This window comes from Oryx dammah, unplaced genomic scaffold (assembly GCF_014754425.2).
Source record: "Oryx dammah isolate SB20612 unplaced genomic scaffold, SCBI_Odam_1.1 HiC_scaffold_18, whole genome shotgun sequence".
Taxonomy (NCBI): Eukaryota; Metazoa; Chordata; class Mammalia; order Artiodactyla; family Bovidae; genus Oryx; species Oryx dammah.
Genome location: NW_024070202.1, coordinates 40,942,123 through 40,965,977, shown reverse-complemented (window position 1 = coordinate 40,965,977; position 23,855 = coordinate 40,942,123). Strand labels below are relative to the sequence as shown.

The 23,855-nt window shown below is 38.1% G+C and overlaps 1 protein-coding gene across 3 annotated transcripts in view; it reads left to right on the top strand.

The window, feature by feature from the left end:
* Positions 1-23,855, top strand: part of LOC120878123 (platelet glycoprotein 4) — a 94,613-nt gene that overhangs the window by 12,641 nt on the left and 58,117 nt on the right. Inside the window, exons 1-2 of one of the 3 annotated variants that reach the window (XM_040260734.1) lie at positions 21,445-21,551; positions 22,937-23,108. The exons of 1 other annotated variant lie outside the window; for it this stretch is intronic. The gene's annotated coding sequence lies outside the window, so the exon portion shown is untranslated. Of the gene's footprint in view, positions 1-21,444; positions 21,552-22,936; positions 23,109-23,855 lie in introns of those variants that run through there. One more of the 3 variants, XM_040260736.1, reaches the window with a different exon arrangement.

Sequence of the window (23,855 nt, the reverse complement as noted above, 5' to 3'; positions counted from 1 at the left end):
ACATTGTGTTAGTTTCTGCTGTACAAGGAACTGAATCAGTTATATGTATACATATATCCCCTCCCTTTTGGACTGTCCTCTGCCCCACCCCATCCCACCCATCTAAGTCATCACAGTCCAGGAGCTGAATAAAATAGAAAGCTAGTGGGCACTGCGGTCCTAATCTTCTGATCAGAACATCTCCACCAAGATAGCTCATCAAAGGGGAATCAGGGATGCATTCCTCTATTGGTTTCTCTGATAACTGATGACTCAACCTGATGTCAACTGCTGACTTCCCTCTCCACATCCTCTGGCCCCCTGCCAGCAGACTGCTGCCATGTCTTGCCCATTGTCTGTCCCACATGGTGGAGTGTCAATTCAAGAACTTGCTTCTGACATGTAAGATCCCCCATTCATTACACCACTGATGTGTCTGCCCCTGACTTTGAGCTCTTTAATCAGGCTTATGGCTGAGCAAGCACAGAGCATGCAGCCCAAGTGTAGCTGTAATGCCTGCTTCTAAGCAATTCGTTGTTATATGTCATATTGTTATAATTTTATAACTGTCTTCATTATCATTGTCATTGTTACTCTTATTTTTTACATTTGTACCCTGATCTTCCCATCTTGCTGATTATCTGACATTTTAATCCCTTCTAAATACACACTTTGTCTTAATCTCTTCTAAATTATGAAAATTCACCTACAACTATCTTGGTAACCCTTTACTGGGAGGGTTATTAGTTTCCTAGTGATATTTAGCTTTTCTTTTGTGCTCCTCTTTCCATGGGATTTCCCAGGCAAGAATATTGGAGTAGGGTCACCATTTCCTTCTCCAGGGGGTCTTCCCAGCCCAGGGATCAAACTCATATCTCCTGCTTGGCAGGCAGATTCTTTACAGCTGAGCTACCAGGGAAGCCATGCTTTTTATAGATATAATGTAATACATATATAAGAAGAGTATAATATTTTCAACATAGTGGCTAAGACTTGGTATTCAGACTTAAAATTTTCTATTATAACCCTTTCTTCTTTCTAGTTGTAAAACAGGGTTATAAGACAACTCTTCAGTGTTTCATGGTTCTTCAGCTCATGATCTGCCTCTCCTTGTGCCCTGATTCGTGTTCTTCATCTCAGTGGGATATTTCACTCCATACTTGAAACAGTAGCTTTAGCCTCAGAATCTTTGTCTAGTGTCATTTTGCATACCCCATAATAATCTCTCCTGTTCCTCATCACTGTGTCATCTACTAATGTTCCTTCTGTGAAGTTCTATTTGTTGTTGTTGTTTTAGTTGCTAAGTTGTGTCCAGCTCTTTGCGACCCCATGGACTGTATGCCTGCCAGGATCCTCTGTCCATTGTATTTCCCAGGCAAGCGTATTGGAGTGGGTTGCCATTTCCTTTTCCACGGGATCTTCCCTGCTCAGGGACTGAAGCCACATCTTCTGCATTGGCAGGTGGATTCTTTACTGTTGAGCCACCAGGGAAGCCTGATGTTCTATTTACTCTTCTTCTAAATTCCGGGAAATTATATAACCAAATGCATCAGAACCACCTGATAACACAGGCGTGAGCAGTCAGACTTTTTAGCTGCCTTATTACTGTCCTTGCCCTTAAGCCAGAGGCTACCAAGAAGACACCTGTAGTTGAAAAAGTTGAGTTCATTACCTATTACAAAGAGGAAAAAGTGTGCTATGGGGTCAGAAGGCATTAAAAAGAACCTCTTATAAAAGCTGAACTTCAGTTGAGTGATCTGGGGAGAGAGTTTAAGGAAGTAGAGCATTACTCTGAATTGAATGTTGTCAGGAAGCAGGGTAATTTTACGATCTGGTGCCTTAATAAGTCTTATTTAGGAAGAGGGAAGATAAGCCTGTCTTGGTAGTGCAGCAGCAGTGACTCAGATTAGCTGGGAAAGGGGGACATGCAATGCCTGTGGCTTAGACAGTGTTCGTAAGAGGTCTGTATTCGGACAGAATTACAGAGTATTTTGTTTTTGTCTTGATTCTTCATGATCATAGAGTGTCCTTGCCTAAAGCTGATGCTCTGTGAAATTGCTTCTGTTCAACATGAGGATACCACAGCCAGGTGTGAGAGCCAGGGCAGTGTCCAGAAAGAACAAGGCCTAAGGGACAGCACCGGGGCCAGGTCCTGGATGTCAGGGGTTGTTTTCTCTCTCATGAAAAAATTCTTTGCTGCTTCAGTAATTAAACTTACTTCCATGAAATCCACTTTCCTATACTTTAGTGATAAGATTCCAACAGTTCTTTGTAATTTCCTCCCTAAGCCCTATGGTATGCTCAACCCATTGTGTATTTTAATACAAAATTTCATTCCTCTTAAGCTAGCAATATGATGATGATCAATAAGGACCACAAAAGTAGCTTGATCTATGTATAATAATACAAAGGGCACAATTGTTTAGGGAACTGATTATTTTTTGTACTTATACCATAAACACTAATTTTTTGTGTAAATATAAACCACTGGCATATAGGAAATAAATGGAATAAAATTTTAATTTTATTTAGTGGAAGTCACTTGTGAGGACTTTAAAGGGTCTTTCCACTTACTATATAGAAAAGAGTTTAATAATCAGAGACTGGAATTTTGGAGTTGGGAATTATGATGAATCAAAATATCTCTGGAAATATATACTAGGCTAAACATATAAATGTGGTTAAAAACCTTACTACTTAGACATTCTAGATGCCTACTAAAAAAAGTGAGAAAATCTTTTTCTTTTACATAATGGACTGTCATTATCATAAGTTTTACTTAAAGAAAAGAACACCTAATTAAGAGATTTAAGTTCATGATTGAATAATCTTTAAGTAATGTATGGATTTTAAATGAGTAGAAACTGACAAATGTCCCATGCTAATAATTTGCTTTGTAACTTGTTACAGATATGTAAAGAAAGTGTTGTGGGTGGAAGGCTCTGAAGAAAGGAGGAGATAAGGTTATATAAATCAGGCCTATTCTATTCTAAGTCACACATGAAAAAATATCTTCCACAATGTAATATTTAATGTATTTGTAATATTGCTAAATATAATAATTTTTTTGACTTATATGATCTTTAAACATGAGTTATTTGATAGGCTTCAGATTACCAATTTCATATGTAAGATTAAGTTTCTTCATCTTTGAGTTTTTTGATTGGTTTTAGAATAGAATAAAAGCAATAAAGAAGAAATAGTTACTTATTTTCCAACTCTGCTTTATTTATCATACGGTCTTATTAGTAACAATAAGATGTTTTGATTGAACTTCATGAAATTTGGCCTTTATTTACCCTTGAAGATATGATCTAAACCAAGAAAGATGCTCATTTTTCATTGTCTCTTACGGTTTACTCTTTTGTATGATTCTATTTCATCTTTCCTGTTTTCAAGGAAAATGTGTAGTTATGTTTTATGTGAACCAGAAATAATAATTTATAACAGGAAATGGAAATTAAAAAGTTAAAATTCAAGTTAAATATTTAACTTTTAATTAGACAATAAGGCTTAAATCATTTTAAAGACTATAGATACTTGTCATGGGCATAGAGGTGGGTCTATTCTCTCTTAGTACAATCGAAGGCAGCACTTTGGATCCTTAAATCTGAATGGTTCAATAATTAAATTACAGAAGATTCCTGATAACTGATTTAATTCTTTGTTAACAGTAATAAATGAGAATACAATAAATATCCTTGGCTACTTGGGAACTTAGTCTATTCTTGGAGTCTATTTCATGCGGGGCCAAATTAGTATAATGTGCTTTTGGATGTGTGTGTTCTTTAATATTACTTCCAGAAGTTTACTACAGATGAACTTATATAACTGCTTTTTGTCAAAAGAAGTATTTTGAGTACCCATTTAAGCAGTAGGTACCTATCAGAAGTGAAAAGGATTCAAGCCAATCAACTTTCTTACCTGAAATATTCCTGCACAAGGTGTGCTTCTGCAAACTCTTTAACACACCACAGATGGTCTCAAAACTGTTGTTGTGACTGATGCCAGAATAAAAAGGTAGCTTTCTTATTCTTTTTTACATATATTCCTTTCTTCTTGGAGCATATCAGGCTTGGAGGCAAACAGTGGCAATGGTTTTCAACTGCAAAAACTATCCAGATGATTTCTTCCAGAGTCTCCTTTTTCCCCATTGTCATTAGGCTTAGATTCTCCTCTCTTCCATCCTATCCTTTTTGAACTGTCATAATGCATTTACATTTTATACATCTACTGGCCAAACAAGAAAGATTACATGTTCAACAAAAAGCAGGCTCATATAATCATTTTTTTCCATTGTTTCTTCCAACAAGGTCCAGTTATTGACTCTAGACTAAGTAAACCAAAGGATCAATGTTTCCTGCTTACTCTTCCATGGCTGTTTGCAGTGGACCTCTCCATCTCTTGATCTTTGTTCCTCACCCTCATCCCCACATCTCTTCCCCAACTCCCATGAGGCTGAGCATGGCCCTAAGTCCAGCAACCTCAGCCTGGAATGTGAAGTGGGGAAAGTGAGAAATTAGGAGATTAAATACTTCCTAATAAAGCTCAACATTCAGAAAACGAAGATCATGGCATCTGGTCCCATCACTGCATGGGAAATAGATGGGGAAACAGTGTCAGACTTTATTTTGGGGGCTCCAAAATCACTGCAGATGGTAACTGCAGCCATGAAATTAAAAGACATTTACTCCTTGGAAGGAAAAATTATGACCAACCTAGATAGCATATTCAGAAGCAGAGACATTACTTTGCCGACTAAGGTCCGTCTAGTCAAGGTTATGGCTTTTCCTGTGGTCATGTATGGATGTAGAGTTGGACTGTGAAGAAGGCTGAGCGCCGAAGAATTGATGGTTTTGAACTGTGGTGTTGGAGAAGACTCTTGAGAGTCCCTTGGACTGCAGGAAGATCCAACCAGTCTATTCTGAAGGAGATCAACCCTGGGATTTCTTTGGAAGGACTAATGCTAAAGCTGAAGCTCCAGTACTTTGGCCACCTCATGCGAAGAGTTGACTCATTGGAAAAGACTCTGATGCTGGGAGGGATTGGGGGCAGGAGGAGAAGGGGACGACAAAGGATGAGATGGCTGGATGGCATCACTGACTCGATGGATGTGAGTCTGAGTGAACTCCGGGAGTTGGTGATGGACAGGGAGGCCTGGCGTGCTGCGATTCATGGGGTTACAAAGAGTTGGACACGACTGAGCAACTGAACAGAGCTGAATATTAATATCAACTGAAGTCTGTGCAGGCTCTAGTTATCTGCTCTGCTATTTGTAGAGCAAATCCTATGTCACTTCAGCCTGAGCCAATATAAAAGTGTCAAGTCCCTCAGTTCCTCTGACCTTTAGTGTATTGTCTCTGCTTTTACCAGGACTGTTACTTCAGTTCTTACCCAGTCTTCATTACTTCTCTTTCTACCTTTGCTGTTATGCTCCAGGGCACCATCAGAAAAACAAAAAGCTTAACTAGAATCTCTCACCCACTCATGATGATGGCTGTAAGGACATGCTTTCGTTTTATGACCCTCTTTGCCACAGCTGCTGCCATGAACTGCACCATTTTCCCACTAATCCAAACTCTGTCGGGAAAAAGTCCACCTTCTCTTCATTAGACTGAACACAAGTCTTAGTGCAGAGCTATCTATCTTCCCAGTACTTGCTTAGTTTTCTATGTAGATGCTCATCCCAACTTACTGCTTTTAACTTGGCCCTTTAAAAGTGAAAACACTTATCCCTGCCCCTATTTACAATTACTTAACAGTTCTATTTTGCTTCCAGAATAACATTCAATCTCCTTGAAATATTATACAAGGAGCTACAACATCTGGCCTTCACCCCTTCTTCTCACTTTTTCTCTTCCCTTAAAAATCAATTTTTGTTATTTTACAAATATATCACTCACTCCTATCTTGAATTTGTGCTATACAGCTTCCCACCAGTCATCCACTTTACACATGGTCGTATTACATGTCAATACTACTCTCTCAATTCTTCCCACTCTCCTCTTTCTCTCCTGTGTCCACATGCCCATTCTCTATGTCTATTCTTGCCCTGAAGAGAGGTTTATCTGTATCATTTTTCTAGATTCCACATCAGTTCAGTTCAGTTCAGTTGCTCAGTCATGTCCGCCTCTTGTGACCCCATGAGTCACAGCACGCCAGGCCTCGTTGTCCATCACCATCTCCCGGAGTTCACTCATGTTCATGTCCATCGAGTCGGTGATGCCATCCAGCCATCTCATCCTCTGTCATCCCCTTCTCCTCCTGCCCCCAATCCCTCCCTGCATCAGGGTCTTTTCCAATGAGTCAGCTCTTCGCATAAGGTGGCCAAGGTATTGGAGTTTTAGCTTCAGCATCAGTCCTTCTAATGAACACCCAGGACTGATCTCCTTTAGAATGGACTGGTTGGATCTCCTTGCAGTCCAACTGACTCTCAAGAGTCTTCTCCAAGTTCAAAAGCATCAATTCTTTGGCACTCAGCTTTCTTCACAGTCCAGCTCTCACAACCACACACACATGACCACTGGAAAAACCATAGCCTTGACTAGACGGACCTTTGTTGGCAAACTAATGTCTCTGCTTTTGAATATGCTATCTAGGTTGGTCATAACTTTCCTTTCAAGGAGTAAGCATCTTTTAATTTCATGGCTGCAGTCACCATCTGCAGTGATTTTGGAGCCCCCCAAAATAAAGTCTGACACTGTTTCAACTGTTTCCCCATCTATTGCTCATGAAGTGATGGGACCGGATGCCATGATCTTCGTTTTATGGATGTTGAGCTTTAAGCTAACTTTGTCACCCTCCTCTTTCACTTTCATCAAGAGGCTTTTTAGTTCTTCTTCACTTTCTGCCATAAAGGTGGTGTCATCTGCATATCTGAGGTTACTGATATTTCTCCTGGCAATCTTGATTCTAGCTTGTGCTTCTTCCAGCCCAGCGTTTCTCATGATGTACTCTGGATAGAAGTTAAATAAGCAGTGTGATAATATACAGCCTTGACGCACTCCTTTTCCTATTTGAAACCAGTCTGTTGTTCCATGTCCAGTTCTAACTGTTGCTTCCTGACCTGCACGCAGGGTTTCTCAAGAGGCAGGTCAGGTGGTCTGGTATTCCTGTCTCTTTCAGAATTTTCCGCAGTTTATTGTGATCCACACAGTCGAAGGCTTTGCCATAGTCGGTAAAGCAGAAAGAGATGTTTTTCTGGAACTCTCTTGCTTTTTTCCATGATCCAGTGGATGTTGGCAATTTGATCTCTGGTTCCTCTGCCTTTTCCAAAACAAGCTTGAACATCTGGAAATTCACGGTTCACATGTTGCTGAAGTCTGGCTTGGAGAATTTTGAGGATTACTTTACTAGTGTGTGAGATGAGTGCAATTGTGTGGTTGTTTGTGCATTCTTTGGCATTGCCTTTCTTTGGGATTGGAATGAAAACTGACCATATATATGCATTAATTCCACATATATGCATAAATATACGATATTTGTTTTTCCCTTTCTGACTTACTTCACTCTGAATTACAGTCTCTAGGTCCATCCACATCTCTACAAATGACACAATTCCTTTCCTTTTTTATGGCTGAGTAATATTCCATTGTATATCTGTACCACATCTTCTTTATCCATTTCTCTGTTGATGGGCATTTAGGTTGCTTCCATGCCCTGGCTGTTGTAAGTAGTGTTGCAATGAATATTGTGGTATATGTGTCTTTTGGAATTATGGTTTTGTTTGGGTATATGCCTAGAAGTGGGATTGCTGGGTCATATGGTAGATTTATTCCTAGTATTTTGAGAAATTTCTCTACTGTTCTCCGTAGTGGCTCTATCAATCTACAATCTCATCAACAATGCAAGAGGGCTCCCTTTTCTCCACACCCTCTATGACATTTATCATTTACAAATTTTGTGATGATGGCCAATCTGATTGGTATGAGGTAATACCTCATTGTAGTTTTGATTTGTATTTCTCTAATATTTAGTGATGTTGAGTATCTTTTCATGTGCCTCTTGAGCATCTGTATATCTTCTTCGGATAAATATCTGTCTGCTTAGGACTTCTCGCCCCAGCTTTTTTTTTTTTTTTTTTAGATTGTTTGTATTTTATATGTTGAGCTGTATGAGCTGCTTTAATGGGAACACGTGTACACTCATGGTGGATTCATGTTGATGTATGGCAAAACCAATACAGTATTGTAAAGTAAAATAAAGTAAAAAAAAAAAAAAAGGTCACATCTGCTTATTTTTGTTTTTATTTTCATTTCTCTAGGAGATGGATCAAAAAGGATCTTGCTGCAATTTGTGGCAAAGAGTATTCTGCCTATGGTTTCCTCTAAGAATTGTATAGTCTGGCCTTACCTTCAGGTTTTTAATCTATCTTGAGTTTATTTTTATGTATGGTGTTAGGAAGTGTTCTAATTTCATTATTTTTTTATGTAGCTGTCCAGTTTTCTCAGCATGACATATTGAAGAGGCTGTCTATTCTCCATTCCACCTTCTTACCTCCTTTGTCAAAGATAAGGCAACCACAAGTGTGTGGGTTTATATCTTGGCTTTATATCCAGTTCTGTTGACCTAAAAAGTAATTTCTAACATCACATTTCTGCTTCTTAGCTAAAATAAGGAAGTTGTTCCAGATGATCTATAAGGGATGTTCCAACACTTGGTTTATTTGATCATCTATTGTGTGAATCTATGCTTCTGTTACCTTCTTTTTTAGTATATACTATTGCACTGAAGTTTCCCAAATATTTTTTTAAGTATTGACAAATGACCATAATTGCAACAGGAGAAATTATTCTAGATTTACAGAGTAGGTGACTGCAAGCTAGTAAGCAACTGGCTATAATATCTTGGTCAAATTCTAAACAAAGAATTACAATTTTTGTGTTGATTTTCTGGTTGTAGAATTATATAGCAAATGTTTGTAAAGATTTCAATAAAATTTTCAGGCTAGACAGAAATGATGCAAGTAGAATGGTTACTGAAGTTTCTACACAAATCTCCTACCAGAAAAATGAACTTAACAACTATCCATGCCCAAAAATACCTTCACAGAAGCTCAGGATTCCAAGTAAGGGATGATAGTACCTGGGTCAAGGAGGTACTGTATTTTGAAGAGATTTTAAAAGATACACAATGGATGGCCTCAAACGTTTTAAAGCAGGAAATAAAACTTTATCCTAAGATAGGTTTCCAGGGAAATACTTAGGAAAATGAAGATGCCACAGCAAAAAACCAAGAGAGCGAAGGCAAGAGTCACAAGATAGGAAAAAAGTAAAGGACTGCTTAGCACAGCTCAATTCAATTACAGTCTTGTTTTTAAAATGTATATAAATATCAAATGAATGTTTGTTAGTTTTTTAAAGGACCAAATGGTGTTTTAAAACTTAAAGAAAATAGACAATTGCCTTATTTTCTCCACCCTGTCCTATTCCCCATGTTAAATTTTATAATACTGAACTATTTTTAGATGACATACTTAAAGTGTTCTTGATTTTTTTTTAATCTGTTTTTTTAATACAATTTATTCCTGTAGAAAAGAAGGATCTAACTTTTATGTATTAAATACAATACCGCTCCATCCATCACATCTATATACATACTTCTCATCTTCCACCTAATAATGTAGTTATTTTTCTAATATTATTGACTGTGTAAATCATTATTATAAATTTTCTGAGCAGCAGAGCCAAGATATAAACAATGAGTGCTTTCTTTCTGGTGCAATTTATGTTTTCCTGGTGATAATTGCTTCCTTAAATCCTCTGTCCTCCTGTTCCAATATTAACTGGATTTTGTTTTTTTCCCCTTGACTTGTGACATAATTCTTACTGTGAAACTTCCCTTCTGCTGTTCCTGGAAATTCCCTATGCCTCTCATTTGTTGTATTAGCTATTTCCTTAATTCCCTGTCTTCTTTTACTTCCTTGTTTCAGTAAAATTTATATTCTGAGATTTCTTGGGCTCCTTAAAAAACAGTAAAAGAGAAGTAAAATTTAGGACTGTGTGTATATTAAAATGTCTATATCCTCTTTCTAATTTTTGGACATTTTTGAAGAGATTGTTATTTGACTTGTAAATCCCCAGTGCTGCCATCTGTTGTCTCTTTGATTTGTATATGACATTACTCTCAAGCCCGCCAGAGGTTTTTAAGAATTTCTCTTTATTCTTGGTACCTGTGATGGGAAAACAGGCAGCTAGGTCATAGCCTGTGGCCCTTTATATCCACTCTGCTGTAGATGGGTGACTTTCTGCACTCTGGGGATTTAACGTCCTTTGATTCTGGAAAATATTCATGCATTCTAGCCTATTTCCACTTTGTCTGGTTTTGTTTTCTCTGGAAACCCCATTGTGTGGTTGTTGGGTCTATTCTATAAGCTAGCTGCTCTAATGCTGCTCCCGTAGCTCCTCTGTACTCAGATACTCCAAATGCTTGCTCCACTGTGTTACTTCTACTATCATGGTTTTCTTTTTTCAGATTGCTGCCTTTTGTTTATGTGGATTTTAGGATTTCATGGTTTTCTTTTTAAAGTGATTCTTTCCTATTTATTTGTTAAAATTATGATTAGAATTTTTAAATGTAAGTTTTATGTTAATTTTTATATTTTTGGCTGTGCTGGGTCTTCATTTCTGTGCAGGCTTTTCTCTATTGTGGTGAGTGGGGACTACTCTCTCTTTGTAGCGGGTTCTTTTGTTGCGGTGCATAGGCTGTAGGTGCATGGGGTTCGGTAGTTAGGGCTCCCAGGCTCTAGAGCACAGGCTCGGTAGTTGTGATGCACAGGCGTAGTTGCTCCACAGCATGTGGCTATCTTCCTGGACCAGGGATTGAACCACGTCTTCTGCGTTGGCTGGTGGATTCTTTACCACTGAGCCACCAGGAAAGACCCATGGTTTTTTGTTTTACTAGTTTCATGATACAAAATTACCTCTTAGTTGCCTGATGATAGTAATCACAAAAATATTTTGTGTTTTTTATTCCCTTTTCTTATATTCAACCTTATTGTTTACTTGTATTTAACTTTTTTCATGCAAGTCAGAAGTATTCCTCAAATGTTTAGTGATTATCCATTTATATTTAAGATTGAGGCAAAATGAATACAGATTTCATTCTAGAGTTGCACTGTCCAATATGGTAGCCACTAGCCCCAAGTGACTACTGAGAACTTGAAACATAGTTAATCCAGATGTGTTCTAAGAATAAAGTAAAAACCAGACTTTTAACACTGTGTGCCCCTGCAAAAAAATCTCATTAATAATTTATGTTTATTTAAATGATAGTATTTATGATATTGTAGTAAGTAATATATAATATTAAAAGTAATATTACCTATTTACTTACATTTTCAGTGTGGCTACTGGATATTTTAAAGGGCTATTTAGCATGAGGCTTCTATCATACTTGCACCAGACAGTACTACTCTGGATTGAGCAGAAGGTCCTGACCATTTCACTGTGCTCCCTGACCTCCTCCCCACTTCAGCTAATAAATAGTCTCAAATGTTTTCTCTTGTGCCAGTTTCCTTAGAAAGGAATCCTGTGATGTTTTGCTTGGTAGAGTTCTGGAATTGGTAGTGGAAGAGAAATCAGTGTGGTCTTAAACTTATTTTGACATGGATCTCCCTCGTACCCCTAGCTGGGCTTCCTTGTCTTAGGTCCAGAAGTCTCTTACCCCAAGTCTCAAAAGAGGAAACACCCCATCTTCTGACAGATGAGGAGGAAGGAGAGTGAGCAGGCTGTGTAAAGTATATGGAGAGAAGATTTAGGGTTAGGACTTCCTGAGATATTCAATCAAGTTAAGACTCTGCTTTCCATGCACCCCATGGTCCTATGTGGACTTATACAGTAGATTCTTTTTGCTTCTAGGTGTACATGTTTAGAATCTGACATGCAGGATGTTTGAGCAATTACCATTAGTCCATTATGCTTTCTATATGTTGACAGGTTTCTTGTCTTCACTCATCTAAATCTTTGAGCTGAACATGTGTGTTCCTATTTTTATAAATTCTACCTACAACTTTCATTTTAATGAGATTTCAGATGCAAGTGAAAATGTATTCCACCTGCCACATTTAACCAGAGGCCATAATTTTAAATCTTCAGTTCAGTTCAGTTCAGTCGCTCAGTTGTGTCTGACTCTTTGCGACCCCATGAACCGCAGCACACCAGGCCTCCCTGTCCATCACCAACTCATGGAGTTCACTCAGATTCACGTCCATTGAGTCGGTGATGCCATTCAGCCATCTCATCCTCTGTCGTCCCCGTCTCCTCTTGCACCCAATCCCTCCCAGCATCAAAGTCTTTTCCAGTGAGTCAACTCTTCGCATGACTTCCAAAGAAATCCCAGGGCTGATCTCCTTCAGAATGGACTGGTTGGATCTCCTTGCAGTCCAAGGGACTCTCAAAAGTCTTCTCCAACACCACAGTTCAAAAGCATCAGTTCTTTGGCGCTCAGCCTTCTTCACAGTCCAACTCTCACAGCCATACATGACCACTGGAAAAACCATAGCCTTGACTAGATGGACCTTAGTTGGCAAAGTAATGTCTCTGCTTTTGAATATGCTATCTAGGTTGGTCATAACTTTTCTTCCAATAATATCTTGTTATTCCCTTCTGTCTTTTTTGTCAGATTATAGTCAGGTACTTAACTCTCCTATAACCTGCTCTAACATGTCCGTCTCTGTAGATAGGAAACTTTATGGCAAGCCAGGTTTAGCTTGTGCCCATGCCTTTTTCCAACCATACCAATTACATTTCTAAATGATTTACATGCTTTATCTAATTTTATTTTCTATGAATCCCACTTCCTTCTACTTTTTTACATTTAACTCATCTTCTAGGGAAGATTAAGGATGTCAGAGTTCTATGAACATATTCTTAGGAATTCAATCCCCACTGATCTCTTTCTTAGCTAAACTTCTATCATGTGTGTGTTTCCCACAATTTATAGTTTTTTATACTATGATAAATTATACTGTGAAGTATTAATCCACATGGTTTTATTCTGCCCACTTCATTCTCTTTTCTAACTGCAAGATATGAAGCTGCAAATTGAGGGAGAATTTTTAGTGGACACAAGGAACTGATATTTGCTTACTATTCAGTCTTACTAAAGACTAGGAAAATAGTTGTGCCCTAAGCATGGATAATGGAGAAGGCAATGGCACCCCACTCCAGTACTCTTGCCTGGAAAATCCCATGGACGGAGAAGCCTGGAAGGCTGCAGTCCATGGGGTCACTGAGGTTCGGACACGACTGAGCAACTTCACTTTCACTTTTCACTTTCATGCATTGGAGAAGGAAATGGCAACCCACTCCAGTGTTCTTGCCTGGAGAATCCCAGGGACGGTGGAGCCTGGTGGGCTGCCATCTCTGGGGTCGCACAGAGTCGGACACGACTGAAGCGACTTAGCAGCAGCAAGCATGGATAAAGGGGAAACACAGACTTTAGACATGACTGAGTCCCAGAGAGCTGCTGTGATCCGTTCTGCAGCAGACTCAATCCTAAAGGCAAGTTTTCCTCTCCCTTTCAACTCAAGTGGGAGGACCTCAGAACCCAAGTGTTATCAGAGAGAACAAGCCTCAGAAAACACTGCCTCAGAGACTATGGCAGTGGAGTATCCGGGGCTGCGTGTAGTATGTAGGCTGCTGTTTAGAAGCGGATTCATGGAGCCCCTTGGACCCTAACACTGAGCTCAAGGCCCCTGAAGGTTATGCAAGTTAGCTGAGAAAAAGAAAGGCACCACTTACAAAGTGCTCAAGGCCAGAACAAGGGAAAGTCATAGCCACAAATTTAGAGGGCATGCTTTGTGTTCTCATCTCCTTCTCTGAAAACAGCTTGTACTGAGAAAAATGTAACAAGAGTTTTAAACTTGAAATGACTGAGGGACAGCAAAAATTAAATTTCTTAAAAGTGACTAAATATGCTGTATCAGACAGAATGGAGGTTTCAGATAAAATGAAATTTAGTGCAACAAAATTTCGTTTTTGCACACCTGAGTCTGTGATTGTAAAACTCATTTCCATTTCAGTAATATACAGTATACAGCCATTCTCAAAGTTTCTTTCTCACAAAAAAACAAACGAAAAAGAAAACCTTTTTCCAGGTAACCATGATTATTTTTCTTTGTTTTAGATTAATTTTATATTTCACATTCCCTTTGTCAGGTTAAACAGTTTTGTTTCCCAGAGTGATAGAAACTTGGACTTAATTTTTATTTTGAACTTTGATGTTGAAAACTTAATATGTAATATTTTCTCCCTTTAAAGAATTATACCTATCTAGGGGACAGGAGATGGTCTTGATTTTGAGTTGATTGTATATACATACACATGTATATGCAATTTAAGCAAATAATTGTATTATCAAGATGGTATGACAGCCCAATATTTAAAAATGGCTGCTTTAGAGAAGAGCTAGAATTTTGGAAGCTGATGGTTATTTCCTAATATTTATTATTTGACAAGTAAAGTTCCCCCCATATTCTGATCTACTTTTATTGGAGCATTCTCTTACTTGCAGACAAAAGTGTCCTAAGTGATACAACCATAGCTTGGCATTCTTTGACCTTGAGCAGTTTACTTGACCTCTCAGTCCTTTTGCCTCTCAGTACTTTGGTACTTTTCAGTTCAGTTCATTTCAGTCACTCAGTCGTGTCCGACTCTTTGAGACCCCATGGACTGCATGGTACTTTTACTATTTGTAATGTCAAGAAACCAACAATTCTTACTTCAAATTATGGTTATGAAAATTAATTTAGATAATACATATAGAGTCCTTAGAAAGGTGTTTGCCTATAGTAAGTGCCCTCGATGTTAGGCATTTGTATTACATGATACACTTTGGGCTTTTCAAAAAAATGTGCTTCTGATAAATTTTATCATTTCACATGTTAAACACCAAGTGGTTTTCTAAGGAATAAAACATGGTGATGTGATTATTTTAAAAGTTAGTCAACACACGACAAGAATTTGTCCACTGCCCTCCATAAGATTCTAGAGATAAGTTCAATGACTTTTAAAAGCACTCACCATATGTATACATATATCCCCTCTTTTTTTTTTTGATATCCTTCCCATTTAGGTCACCACAGAAAACTGAGAATAGAGTTCCCTGTGCTGTACAGTAGGGTCTCATTACTTATCTATTTTATACATAATATTTGGAGCTCCTTTCTATCTGCTAGATTGGATGCTACCAGATTCAAAATGATTTTTGCTCAAATAAGCTCAATATTTAAAAAATACAAAAGTACTCATCAGAAATAGCTTTGGTTACATATAGTCTAAAGGAGGACAGGATATTAGACACCATTTAGGTGGTATTTTCAATTAGACCTAAATAATTATTTGGCCTGTAATCTCATTTTACAAGGTTTCCCATACACCTGAATGTTTATTCGTGGTTTTAAACATGGAAGCTCTGTGAATTTCAGGGCAAGAAGAGTCCAATCCCTGTCTGCAAGGACTTTGGGAGTTACCTATTGGATAGAGGAGAGCAAGACTCAGCTTTTTTTTTTTTTTTTCAACACCAAAAACATTTTGTAATGGGGTATAGCCAATTAACAACGCTGTGAAGTTTCAGGTGAGCAGTGAAGGGACTCGGCCATATATACACATGTATCCATTCTCCCTGGAGAAGGAAATGGCAACCCACTCCAGTGTTTTCGCCTGGAGAATCCCATGGATAGAGGAGCCTGACAGTCCGTGGGGTCACAAAGAGTCAGACATGACTGAGTGACTGAGCACATCCATTCTCCTCAAAACCCCACTCCCATCCAGGCTAGCACATAACATTGAACACAAGTTTCATGCGCTATGCAATAGGTTTTTGTTGGTTATCCATTTTAAACAGAGCAGTGTGTACAGGACCTTCCCAAAGTCCTTAACTATCCCTTCCTCCCAGCAACCACAAATTCATTTTCTAAGTCTGTGAAGAATCTGCTTCTTATTACCTAAATTCAGTTGAGCAACAGAGAAGAGGGAAGGAGTCCAGGACACACTGCTGGACAGAGGCCAGAGGGAGGGTTACACAGAGAAAGAACGTGCTGCCCTTATACTGCCTCTGGGTCTGGTAAGGTTAATACAGCTTAGAATTGAATATGATCAGAAAGCATTATAACTGGCTGGCACCAGTAGAGTAGATTTTAAAATGAATGACCTGAGATTGGGAAGAATAAAAACTTTTCACGGAGATAGCATCTTTATTACCATTATCAATGATACCAGTAATTACAACTAGTTGTTTTAATGAGTGCATATATTTCATCTTATTTGATCCCCATGGCATTACAAGATAAATATTGTTATCATCCTCATCTTTTAGACGAGGAAACTGAAAAACAGAGAAGTCAAGCAACAGGTCCAAGACTATTCGGGATACTCACTATCAACCCAACAACTTGTCTCCACAATCTGCAATCTTACCCACTCACTCTCTGTCCCAAAGTTCCTCTGCAGAACCCAGACTATCAATGTGTGTCCTAGAGCACATGAAAAAAGAAAAGACCCAACCAACCCTCAAGGATCCTGTCCTGTCTGGCCAGAGCCAATTGATCAACAGACATCAAGCCAAGCAAGCTTTTACAAGATAAACCGCCTTTGTGGACAATTGCTATATTTGGGCTTCACAAGAAGTCAATAGTTATCAACTTATTTGCTTGCCAGACCCAGAGCAGTCTGAATTCCCTTTTTTCCTGCAGCCCAATGGACTACCCCTTTCCCCAACTCCAGTCTCTCTCTCTCTTTCCTGTACTCTCTCCTTCATTCTTCCTGTTTACAAAGATAAAAAATACAGGTCACAAAAGGTTATGTGTGTGCTAAGTCGCTTCACTAGTGTCTGACTCTGTGTGGCTCCAGGAACTGTAGCCTGCTAGGCTCCTCTGTCTGTGGGATTCTCTGGGCAAGAGTACTGGAGTGGGTTGCCATTTCCTACTCCAGGGGATCTTTCCGACCCAGGAATTGAACCCCTGTCTCTTATGTCTCCTGCATTGGCAGGCAAGTTCTTTACCACCAGTGCCACTTGGGAAGCCCTACCAAATACTGTAAGATAATTTAAGTTGTAAGCTTAACCTTTCAAGTCAGATATACCACCTATATACTCCCTTTTGCCTTTTCTTAGAAATTTTTACTTGTCCTTCTAATTTAATTCAGCACTTCCCCAACTGTCTTTATGAAACACTGTTCCAGTAGATGTTAATAAAGATATCCTAGGGTGACACACGGTCAAATAAGTTTGGGAAATAAGGCATACCAGGACCTTTTGTTGGAGCTGTGTTATGAGAATAGTAAGATTGAGAAATCACGAAGTAAAGAAACTGTTGAATATGACTTTTAATTTAAATATTCTGGGTCCTCTTATATACTAGGCTGTTTTTTGTGTTTTTTTTTTTTTTGTATTGGAGTATGAAAAATCTTTTAAAGTGAGAGGAACAAAACAGATGAGAGGAAAATCCATATTTCTAAAAAATCAACTTCTATGACATAGTGCCACAATATAGACTATTCATATTTTAAGAATGCTTTATGGTAAAAATAATTGAACCAAGAAAGTTTTATTTCAAAATATTTTTCCTCTGGGCTTTTAAATGGAAATAAATTCTCCCCATGTTTATTACCTTAAAAAATACAATTGCATTATTGTTTCTGTCTTATTATGAGTTAGCATTTATACAACCTCAGGTTTCTATTTCCTTAGCCTTGAATATAAGTGTTTGCTTTCTCTAACCTCTAACATTCCCGGTAAGATGATATGCTTTACCTGTAGTAAGAGACATTTGTTGTTGTTCAGTTGCTAAGTAATGTCTGACTCTGCAACCCCATGAACTGCAGCATGCCAGGCCTTCCTGTCCTTCACTATCTACCTGAGTTTGCCCAAACTCATCCATTGAATCAGTGATGCCATCCAACCATCTTATCCTCTGTCATCCCCTTCTCCTCCTGCCCTCAATCTTTCCCAGAATCAGGGGTTTTTCTAGTGAATTGGCTCTTCGTATCAGGTGGCCAAAGTACTGGAGCTTCAGCTTTAGCATCAGTCCTTCCAATTAATATTCAGGGTTGACACCCTTTAGGATTGACTAGGTTGATCTCTTTGCTGTCCAAGGGACTCTCAAGAGTCTTCTCTAACACCACAGTTTGAAAGCATCAATTTGTTGGCACTCAGCCTTCTTTATGGTCCAACTCTCACATCCATACCTGACTATTGAAAAAACCATAGCTTTGACTACACGGACCTATGTTGGTAAAGCGATATTCCTGCATTTTAATACACTGTCTAGGTTTGTCACAGGTTTTTAATCCAAGGAGCAAGCATCTTTTAATGTCATGGCTGCAGTCACTGTCTGGAGTGATTTTGGAGTCCAAGAAAATAAAATCTATCACTGTTTCCACTTTTTCCTCATCGATTTGACGTGATGTGACCAAACGTCATGATCTTAGTTTTTAAAAAGTTGAGTTTTAAGCCAGCTTTTTCACTCGCCTTTTCCACATTCATCAAGAGGCTCTTTAGTTCCTCTTCACTTTCTGCCATTAGAATGGTATCATCTGCATATCTGAGGTTGTTGATATTCTCCTGGCAGTCTTGATTCGAGCTTGTGATTTATCCAGCCCAGCATTTCGCATGATGTACTGTGCATATATGTTAAATAAGCAGGGTGACAATATACAGCCTTGACGTACTCCTTTCCCAATTTTGAACCAGTTCATTGTTCCATGTCCAGTACTAACTGTTGTTTCTTGTCCTGCATACAGGTTTCTCAGGAGGCAGGTAAGATGGTCAGGTATTCCCATCCCTTTAAGAATTTTCCACACTTTGTTGTCATCCACACAGTCAAAGACTTTAGTCACAATGAAAGTGAAAGAAAGTGAAGTCACTCAGTCGTGTCCGGCTCTTTGCGACCCATGGACTGTAGCCCACCAAGCTCCTCCGTCCATGGGATTCTCCAGGAAAGAATACTCGAGTGGGTTGCCATAGTCACAATGAAGCAGATGTTTTTTTGGAATTCCCTTACTTTTTCTGTGATTCAGCAGATGTTTGCAATTTGATCTCTGGTTCCTCTGCCTCTTCTAAACCCAGCTTATACATCTGGAAGTTCTTTTTTCGTACTGCTGAAGCCTAGCTTGAAGGATTTTGAGCATAATCTTGCTAGCATGTGAAAAGATGCAATTATACAGTAATTTGAACATTCTTTGGCATTGCCTTTCTTTGGAACTGGAATAAAAACTGAACTTTTCCAGTCCTGTGGCCACTGCTGAGTTCTGCAGATTTGCTGGCATATTGAGTGCAGCACTTTAATAGCATCATCCTTTAGGATTTGAAATAGTTCAGCTGGAATGCTATCACCTTCTCTAGCTTTGTTTGTAGTGATTCTTCTTAAGGCCTGCTCAACTTCACACTCTAGGATGTCTGGCTCTAGGTGAGTGACCACACCATTGTGATTATCTGGGTCATTAGAAACGATTTTGTACAGTTCTTCTGTGTATTCTTACCACCTCTTCTTAATCTCTTCTGCTTCTGTTAGGTCCTTGCTGTTTCTATCTTTTATTGTGCCCATCTGTTCATGAAATGTTCCCTTGGATCTGGTAAGAGACATAGAAATATACTAATATATTTTTTAAATTTGTATTCCTTATGCAGCAAGAAATCTGTATCTTAAACACTTGCCCTTTGATACTTAGTCTAATATTCATTTTAAAAATCATTGAAATCCTTCCAAAGATATATATATATACACATATATATCTTATAAACTTAAATAAATTTAAATGAGCTTTCTAAAATCTATACAGGCACTAAATAGTAACATAACAAAATACTTGTAAAAGGCATCCAGTATGGTTTTCTTTTCTCAATATTAAGTAAAAATTTTTGTGCTTTGAAGCAGAATTTTTAGTTCTTGTGCAATAGAAGTTGTAACTTTTGGCAGTTTAAATAAAAATTTATTTTAAATTGTAAGGTGAAACTACATATTGTTCCCTAACAGTGCCTAGAAAAAGTGGACACTCAATTAATTTGAAATTAACTTCTTTAATCTTATATGTTTTTTGCCACAGCAGCTTTTCATATTTTCTTCCTTGAAGTCACTATCTTCTGGCAGAAACTGCCATATCTTATGAAAGATGGAGAAATATTCTCTGCCTTTATGTTAGACAACGTGTTCTTTGTGTTAGTCAGTACTTGGTAACTGGTCTCTGACTCATGCTTGAGGAAGAAGCTACAATGTTAGGTTCTCTGTGAAGCTTCCCCTTCCAAAAGCTACTCTCTCTGTAGGTTTCCTACCGTACCATAAACCTTCCATTAGACCATCTATTGTACAATTTCATAATAATTTTTCTATGTGTCTGTCATTCCATGAAGCTAGAGTTTTATTTTCATAATTTCTGGACCCAGGAATATCTGGTGCCAAGGAGGAATAGTTTCTTAAATTAAGTAATTCTGTGAACCAATGAGTTTTTAACTATAATTTGTATATGAAAATAAATAATTATGAAACATCAAAGTAGCATAGCACAATGCATCTGCTGAGAGATTTATACTGATACAAGGTAAGGATTTAGATAAGGGCAAAAAATGCCTTTCATGATCATGTATCCTTATGTCTTCTGACTAATCTTTGATATTATTTGTCACCTGGATGCATAAACCTAAGGTGATACATTTCATACAAATGCTGGAAATCTTAGGATTTATCTAATTTTTCTAATTTTCTCTGTCAGTTGTCTCCTCTGTAGGAATGTAGGCTAACTATACCTAATTACAGAATTTTCTATAGATTTAAATAATGACATGCAAGTATTTAGCCTGACAACTGATCCATAATAATATGTCAACAAATACTTGTCCTCCCCCTTATCCTTTCCTAGAACTTTTCAAGTTGTCCTTATAAGGAGGAATAAATAGTATTCTGTTTTTATATTTAATAATTTAATTTAGATAATTTTAAAAGCATGTTTAAAATAAAATTTAAAAAGGCAAGAGCACTGGAACCAGAATAATTTAGAAAAAACTAACCTCACTCTAGTAACAGGGTAGAGCATATGGGAATCAAAGAGGTATAAACTATTCCAATTACCCAGGAAATTAACATTAAATTGACTAGCACTTCTGAAAATATAATGACATAGAAAAAATATTAAAGTAATACACTAGCAAATATCAGGCCAGATCCTGGGAGAAGATATGTGAAAAGAGGTGAAGTACACAAAATAAAAACAAACAAAAAGAAACATCAGGAGAAAAAGAGAGCGATATTTTAGCTGAGGGGCTTTGTTTTTTTAACTACTCTTAGGGCAATGTAAGACGAGCATTTCCTCAGATCCTTGAAACTTTATCTGTTAAATGATCAAGATTGGACAATTCTTAAAATTTCTTCACATTTTGTAATATAAGGTCACGAGCAAGAGAGAAAAAATGTGTCATACATGGAAGTGGGTGAAAGGTCTTTGAACTAAGAGTCACAGCTATTTATAACTGAGTAAATGTGATGTCCCATGAGCCCAGAGCCTTGTGGTTGTCTACTCTAGAATCTTTATGTGTAACTGTCCTGTGTCTAAGCTACATCTCTAGAAGATGAGCTCCTTAAGGTAAGTGTTGCTAAACTATCCAAGCCAATTTGGGCACACACTGTTACTGGGTTATCTTGGTAAATGTTGGTAGCTTTCAGTAAATAACAGTGGGGAGAGCTACAGATCTTTCTCAAAACAGGTACAAAGAAAGCCCTCTCAGTACTGGCTTCTAACAGAAGCAGTAAAATAGCAGTTAAGTAGCAAGGTTCCCCAACCTGCTCCATGGGATTTGTGAAGTACCCACTCTCTGTCCTTTTAAGTGTCCCAGTAGTTCTTGCCTGGAAGTTTCATCAGGGGCACACACAACATGCTAACTATAGAATTCAGCTACCTATCCAATCCCAGTCAGGCAGCCAGAAATGCCCTGAAGTCAAGAGCTAGACAATGAACTTGGTGGGTTTTTATAGCCTGTGATATAAGGATAGTTAGCCAGTAATTTTTCTGGTCAGTTCATAAATCTTTGAAACCGTTAATTTCAGCAGTGAAAACCTCTCTGTTATATTTATTGTGAAAATTTCCAGAGTTTAGGAGAAAAGACAACTAAAATACATATTTTGATTATATGCTAAGTAAACAGTTCTAGAATGAACATTCTCAACTAGGTTAGCTGTCCACTTAAAAGTATTCAATACTTCATCACTGTATTTTATTTGCAAGGTTTTAAAGTACATTACAAAAAATCTCACTGGAAGGATCAGGTTTTCATCTTCTTGATAACAGGATTCTAAGAACACAGTAGACACATAACAGATTTTCATTAAGTATGTGTGTGGGTGTGTGAATGAGGATACATGTCATCACCTTTAATCCTTAGAGAATTAATGCCTTAAGTACTATCAAGAAAATCATATATTTTTATCTAATTTAGCATATACTGTAATGGCTTGATTTGCTTTTAGAATATATTTATCTTAGTTTCTTCATTCTTATGAATTGCATATATAATAGCACAGTCACCAAATATTGCTAATCTTACATGGCAAAAGAATGTCATAACTAGCATAAACTTGAGCTTGTCCATTTTGCAAACCCCTGCCCAACGCTGCTATCATCTCCAGCTTTCCACAAACTAGAATATTCACTGATGCCTTGTTTCTTATCCTGAAGGCCAGTGTGCAATGTTTTTATGTGGTTCCTAGGAAGACTATAAAGTCCTACACAAAGACAAAGGATGAAAACAGTCAAGGGAATTGCTCTAAGAAAATAAGTAGGGATATCTCTGGAGAGGGAGTTGCTTCTGTGTTCCTTTAAGCATCACAGAGTAATTGTTTCTTTTTTAAGGAAAGAACCAGGAGAAGAGAAGCTCATTTTCAAGCCAGAGAGCTTGGCAAACACAAGCTGCAGGGTTTACTTTGGTTTAGGAATCCCACTGCCTCACTGGAGTGTCAATCAAAATTCCACAGCCATTCTTGGATACTTGGAGGTGGGGCTGACTGATGCACAGCAGTGATTTGACCCAGCACTTGAGGCAGACACAACAAGAGTCATCAGTGTTAATCTCGTGGTCCTCCAACCAGCATTCTGAAAGTGCGTTGACACTGGTGGCCTTGCACTTTTTCATCGGACTTCCAACTGGTAATTACACCTATATTATCACTGTGAAGTTATCTAACCTAACAAAGTAGGACTCAAAACCAGTGCCTGTAATACTAAAGTCTCTTACTTTGATCTGATTTTTGCATTGTTCTTGTCCAGTTTAAGTTGTACGTGCATTTTTCTTCTTGTCCTAATGAATAGAGTATACGAGATAGTATAGATATTAAGGAAGCCTGTCCCAAGCTATTAGATAAGAAATTGTGTCTAAAAGAAAACAGAAGGAGTTGGTCAGGTTTTGTAATTTTGCTATGATGTTATCAGTAATAACTAAATATTAGATGATAAGAGGACATTCAAAAATATTTGAAATTGTCTAAACCTTCCAACACACCTATGCTTGTATACATGCTACAATGGAGGAATATCTTAGTAGAGCAATATATTAAAAGATCAAAAGCTATCTTTTATTCTAAAGAAAACACATGCCCAGGAAGACTTAAATTATAACGGCCACTTTTACCTGAAGAGGCAATTATAATGAGTATTATTGTATAGGTTTGGGACTCTCATATTGATTGTAAGGCAGAGCAGTTGTTCTTTTCAGTCTTGGAGAAAGAAGAATCTATCCTCCCCCGTGGACATGGAAGCCTGGTGTGCTGCAGTCCATGGGGTAGCAAAGAGTCAGACATGACTTGGACACTGAACACCACCAACCAGCAGAGGTCACAGGCACTTTGTACTGGGACATTCCTGGAATGGATCTAGTCCACTAGGGGTTACTGTGAC